Genomic DNA, 6,605 nt, shown 5'->3' on the forward strand with positions numbered 1-6,605 from the left:
TAACCAGCTATGAAGTGCCATCACAATATGTAAAATGAATATGCCAGCTTTGATTGGAGTAAAATAAAATTAGGCAGCTGACCTTATTAGACTACTTGAATATAAAGGCCATTAGCCGGTCCTTCTTTGTGAAGTGGTCAGTGGCAGCATCGTGCAGTTTGTCCTGGGATTTAAGCTCCATCAGAAGACCTTTTTCTATGGACATCGGTGCCAGAGCTCCTAGAAGTCCCTAAGGGTCCCCCTCTGGATTAAGGATATAATGAAATGCATGGAAGACTCACATTTAATATTTCAAGGAGCAGCTCAGCAGTAGTACATCTAAATACTGAATTCCCTGCTTCCTCATGGGGCATAATTCTCTAATACACTGGTAAAGATATTCATTCAGAACACTTTACTCACACAGGAACTCCCCAAAAGCTCTCTCTCTCTACACACACACACACACACACACACACACACACACACACACACACACACACACACACACACACACACACACACACACACACACACACACACACACACACACACACACACACACTGAAGTTTGTGTCACTCTTTGCATAATTTCACTATGCTTTAGTTTTCAAAACACAACATTTTGATCAAGAACCTTCACGGGCAAAACGGCTGTTTTCAGTTCAGATGTGTTTTGTTCCTTTCTAACAGTGCAATGAACTAATCCATTTTCCACCCTTTTTTAAATGAAAATAATAATCCAATAATTCACCAACAAATCCTGTCTGCATCATAGGTTCACTACTTAGTTTAGCAACAGCAATAATTGACATTATTAAAGTGGTCATTGGATTGTTGTGTTAAAGGTCCAGTACTTATTTGAGACGCTAACAACAACTAAATCTCAATGTTTGCAGTAAAAGGTTGGTTTACATCAGCAAGGTTTTTACACAATGGTGTAAAACAGGTCAGTATCTTTAATTACAGTTGTTTGAGATTGTTATTTTCAATGTGTAACTGAAATTCTTCAATTATGTATGTAAAAAAAAATACACACCAATTTTAAGATTAAATCCATTAAATAAATGGATCCAGATAATTCTTATAGATATTGTACATGTCTTACGTCTTTGGTGATTAAGTCACAACTTTGCACAGAGCTCTGGAAGCAAATTAGCTTAATGACATAGAAATGTAGTAAAAGTTTCTGAGTTGAAAATAATTTCAAATTTCCCAAAAAATGTAGGTAATATGTATTTCAGACTGATATTGCAAAGTGAACATATTTTTATTGATAATCTAAAATATTTGCTTAAAACAATGAGTAAGGGTGAGATTATGAAGGATGAGTCAAGACAGTAAACGAAATGAGCAGGGACGTAACGTGTGAGTCAGAAACAAGAGGGAAGTGTGCACCACTGTTGCAATTTGCCAAATAAAGCAAATAAAACCAGGCCCCTCAAAACTCACAAAGTGCATACAGGAGGAAGACAATGATGAACAAAAAATCACAACAGAGTACACAGACATTAGATCAAAAATCCTTATCATCAAATGGGTAATTAAATTCCATACACTGGGGCATCCGGGTAGCGTAGCGGTCTATTCCGTTGCCTTCTAACACGGGGATCGCCGGTCCGAATCCCCGCGTTACCTCCGGCTTGGTCGAGCGTCCTAACAGACACAATTGGCCGTGTTTGCGGGTGAGAAGCCGGATGTGGGGTATGTGTCCTGATCGCTGCACTAGCGCCTCCTCTGGTCGGTCGGGGCGCCTGTTCAGGGGGGAGGGGGAACTGGGGGAAGCCACGCGCCATGTCAACCGGGCGAAACTCCTCTCTGTCAGGTGAAAAGAAGCAGCTGGCGACTCCACGTGTACGGGAGGAGGGCATGTGGTAGTCTGCAGCCCTCCCCGGCTCAGCAGAGGGGGGTGGAGCAGCGACCGGGACGGCTCGGAAGAGTGGGGTAATTTGACATTTATGAGATTTTTATTTATGTATTTATGTATTTATTTGCTGCAGTAGAAAGACGTGTTTGAAATGAATTCTACGTAGGTATGAAAGGACTCTGAAGCAACTGCAGCTTTGACCAATGTCACGAGAAGATCACATTGAAAAAATGGTGAGAAATCACCTGCTTTCCAATGAACGCTGGATTATCGAAGAAAATGACTGCTTTGAGACAAAGTATTAAATATCCACCCTTTTGAAACTGCATGAAATGCTTCCCCTCTCTTCGTGCTTTTATTTCCTGTGAAAATACCACGCAGTGCGAGGAGTCTTAGTCGAAGTCTTGAGCTCTTAATGCTCTTACGTCTTCACACACAGGCTGTGTTACACTGTGAGGAAACAACAACGATCTCCCCGAACATTTCAATCATACTCCTTTACTCCGGCACTGCCTTTTGCAGGTCAGTCTGTTCTAGTCTGCTCTTGTTGTCTTACACGACGCTTGACGAATACTGTGTTCTGTCATAGCAGGGAGGGCCCCCATATTCCACCCCTCCCCTGGACACGTCTGATCTCTTCTTCTGTGCTTTTTGGTGTCCAGGAAATCTTAGAAGTATTGAACAGATATAGAAACTGGCTATATTCTCGAATTAAGATGCGGGCTAAAGCCAATTAGTAAAATGACCTACAGCTAGACACTGCCGGAGTGTCTAGACTTGATCTGTCACACCCTTTAAACAACACACCCTGATCTCTGCCTAGTGCTAACAAGCTAAGTAGATGTGCTGTAGCCTACCCTTGAGTGTTAGAAAAGCGCTATATAAGTTTAATTTATTATTGTTATCATTATTATTATTATTATTATTATTACCTTGCAGATATTTTTTTCTGAATATTTTGAGTTTCATATCTTCTCAAGAGGTGAATTCTAACTCTGAATGAATTGATATTATTCACAATTTCGGTGTTATAATTTGACCGAACTTGTGGCGACAGTATAGTTACAGTCATTAAGTTTAGTGCAGTGATTAAAACAAACAAACAAAAACAAGCAAAACAAACAAAACAACAACAACAAAACAGAAAGACTGATAGAACTACAGAATGTTACGGCTCAGCCCCCTGCTTGGCCCTCTGGCTCCACCTTGAGGACACGAAGCACACCTCCATCACCTGTCTCTGAAGCACCAGGCACGCCTGCGCCCGCTCTTAGAGCGTCGCGTGGACACAATCAACAACAACACACCTGTCTACAATCTACAACCATCCCACCTGTGAGTGATCAGCTCATCATCATCATCGGACAGGCGGTGGGCTTAGTGGGGGCGTGGGACTCGTACAAGCGTGGTCCAGGCAATGGCAGGGAGGTCAAAAGGCAGTGGGCTTGGCATTGTCATGGTATTTGTACAGGCGTGGTCCAGGCAAAGGCAGGGAGGTCAAAGGCGATGGGCTTGGCAGGTCCATGGTTCTCATACAGGCGGTGGTCTTGGCAGGGTTGTGGTACTCGTACAGGCGTGGTCCAGGCAATGGCAGGGACGTCAAAAGGCTTGTAGTGGTACAACGATCTGGCATCGTCTGGAGAGCAGAGCGGCTTCTTATCCTGGCCGAGATGGGTTGATCGGCCTGATTGGAGATGCAGGTCAGGTGTGAGCTCTGGAGAGTTCCAGGTGAGGTCGATGAACCAGATGAGCTAGGTAAGGCAGTGGGGGCGGCCTGACGAGGGCGGGGCTGACGAGACAAGGACGTGACATGCTCAGTAATCCAGGTAAGGAAATCACAGAAAGTTGAATCAGTTCATCTGGGCACAACGTTTATTGGAAGAAACGTTTCATCACTCATCTAAGTGACCTCTTCAGTGTCAACTGACTGCAGGTATCCCGGCCCTTATGAACAATACGGAAGCATAACAACTGAAAAACCCCCGATCGGTTTCATATGCAAATTGCCGTGATCATTAACTAGAGTTTCGGTGGGAATGTGTACTATTCACAGAGGATTGAGGAATATTTGCAATCATAGCATTGTAAGGTGGCAAGAGATGTACTCTTATCCCCCCCCTCCCCCGGTTCAGAGATCGTCGTTCCCTCCTCACATAGATGGCTTCTTTGGCTCCACGTTCAAACCAGCATTCCTCCCTTCCAAGGATGAGCATATCCTCATCCTTGAAAGAGTGGCCACTGGCCTGTAGATAGGTGTAGACCTTCCACATTCTCAACACACTCTCCTTGCTTGTCAGCACATTTCCATCTCTATCCTTGATCGCGCTAACCTGTTACACATCCTTCCGAGTTTGGTCCCTCTGTCTAGCCAATCGATACAAGTCCTTTTCTCCTTCCTTAGTGTCCAATCTCTCATACAACTCATCATACTCATTTTCCTTTGTCTTTGCCACCTCGCTCTTCGTTTTATGTCACATCTCCTTGTACTCTTGTCTACTTTATTCTTCTCTCTGACTATCCCACGTCTTCTTTGCCAACCTCCTCATCTGTATACTTTGCTGTACTTCCTCATTCCACCGCCAAGTCTCCTTGTCTTCCTTCCTCTGTCCAAGTGACACACCAAATACCTTCCTAGCTGTCTCCCTCACTCTTTCTGCAATGGTTGACCAGCCATTCTTCACGACCACCCAGTGCCTGTCTTAACTGCTCCCTGAACTCCACACAACAGTCTGTCTTCTTCAACTTCCACCATGTAATCCTTGGCTCTACCTTCACGCTCTTCTTCTTCTTGGTCACTAAAGTCATTTTACAGACAACCATTTGATGCTGCCTAGCTACGTTCTCCCCTGTCACCAACTTGCAGTCTCCGATCCCTTTCAGATTGTGCATCCTACCTAAGATATAGTCCAACTATGTGCACTTTCCTCCACTCTTATACACTCACCGGCCACTTTATTAGGCACACCTGTCCAACTGCTCGTTAACGCACATTTCTAATCAGCCAATCACATGGCAGCAACTCAATGCATTTAAGCATGTAGACATGGTCAAGACGATCTGCTGCAGTTCAAACCGAGCATCAGAATGGGATTTAAGTGACTTTGAACGTGGCATGGTTGTTGGTGCCAGACGGGCTGGTCTGAGTATTTCAGAAACTGCTGATCTACTGGGATTTTCACGCACAACCATCTCTAGGGTTTACAGAGAATGGTCCGAAAAAGAGAAAATATCCAGTGAGCGGCAGTTCTGTGGGCGAAAATGCCTTGTTGATGCCAGAGGTCAGAGGAGAATGGCCAGACTGGTTCGAGCTGATAGAAAGGCAACAGTAACTCAAATAACCACTCATTACAACCGAGGTATGCAGAAGAGCATCTCTGAACGCACAACACGTCGAACCTTGAGGCAGATGGGCTACAGCAGCCGAAGACCACACCGGGTGCCACTCCTGTCAGCTAAGAACAGGAAACTGAGGCTACAATTCGCACAGGCTCACCAAAATTGGACAATAGAAGATTGGAAAAACGTTGCCTGGTCTGATGAGTCTCGATTTCTGCTGCGACATTCGGATGGTAGGGTCAGAATTTGGCGTCAACAACATGAAAGCATGGATCCATCCTGCCTTGTATCAACGGTTCAGGCTGCTGGTGGTGGTGTAATGGTGTGGGGGATATTTTCTTGGCACACTTTGGGCCCCTTAGTACCAATTGAGCATCGTGTCAACGCCACAGCCTACCTGAGTATTGTTGCTGACCATGTCCATCCCTTTATGACCACAGTGTTCCCATCTTCTGATGGCTACTTCCAGCAGGATAACGCGCCATGTCATAAAGCTCGAATCATCTCAGACTGGTTTCTTGAACATGACAATGAGTTCACTGTACTCAAATGGCCTCCACAGTCACCAGATCTCAATCCAATAGAGCACTTTTGGGATGTGGTGGACCGGGAGATTCGCATCATGGATGTGCAGCCAACAAATCTGCAGCAACTGCGTGATGCTATCATGTCAATATGGACCAAACTCTCTGAGGAATGTTTCCAGTACCTTGTTGAATCTATGCCACGAAGGATTAAGGCAGTTCTGAAGGCAAAAGGGGGTCCAACCTGGTACTAGCAAGGTGTACCTAATAAAGTGGCCAGTGAGTGTATGTCACTCTGTGTTCCTTCCTCTTCTTGAAATATGTATTCATCACAGCCACTTCTATCCTTTTCGCCAAATCCACCATCATCTGTTCTTCCACATCCCTCTCCTTGACACCACCACCTCCTCATCACCCCTGGTCCCTTCACCAACATTCCCATTGAAGTCCGCTCCAATCACCACTCTCTCCTCCCTTGGGTACACTCACCACTTCATCCAACTCACTCCAGAATTCTTCTTTCTCTTTTATCTCACACCCAACTTGCGGGGCATATGTGCAGATAACATTCATCATCACCCCTTCAACTTCCAGCGTCATATCATCATATTCTCCATATATCTTATAATTCCATTATAATTCTGTCATCCTCTGTCGATGTTGTATTCTGTAAATGTGTTTTATTTTGTACACCCATTATTCATTATAGTCTGTCCATCATGGGAGAGAGATCCCTCCTCTGTTGCTCTCCCTGAGTTTTCTCCCCATTTTTTCTCCCTGTTAAAGGTTTTTTTTCAGGCAGTTGTTCCTTATCTGATGTGCGTGTCTAAGGACGGGATGTTGTATTGCTGTAAAGCCCGCTGAGGCAAAGTTGTAATATGTGATAATGGGCTATACAA

This window comes from Lampris incognitus, chromosome 12 (genome assembly GCF_029633865.1).
Source record: "Lampris incognitus isolate fLamInc1 chromosome 12, fLamInc1.hap2, whole genome shotgun sequence".
Taxonomy (NCBI): domain Eukaryota; kingdom Metazoa; phylum Chordata; class Actinopteri; order Lampriformes; family Lampridae; genus Lampris; species Lampris incognitus.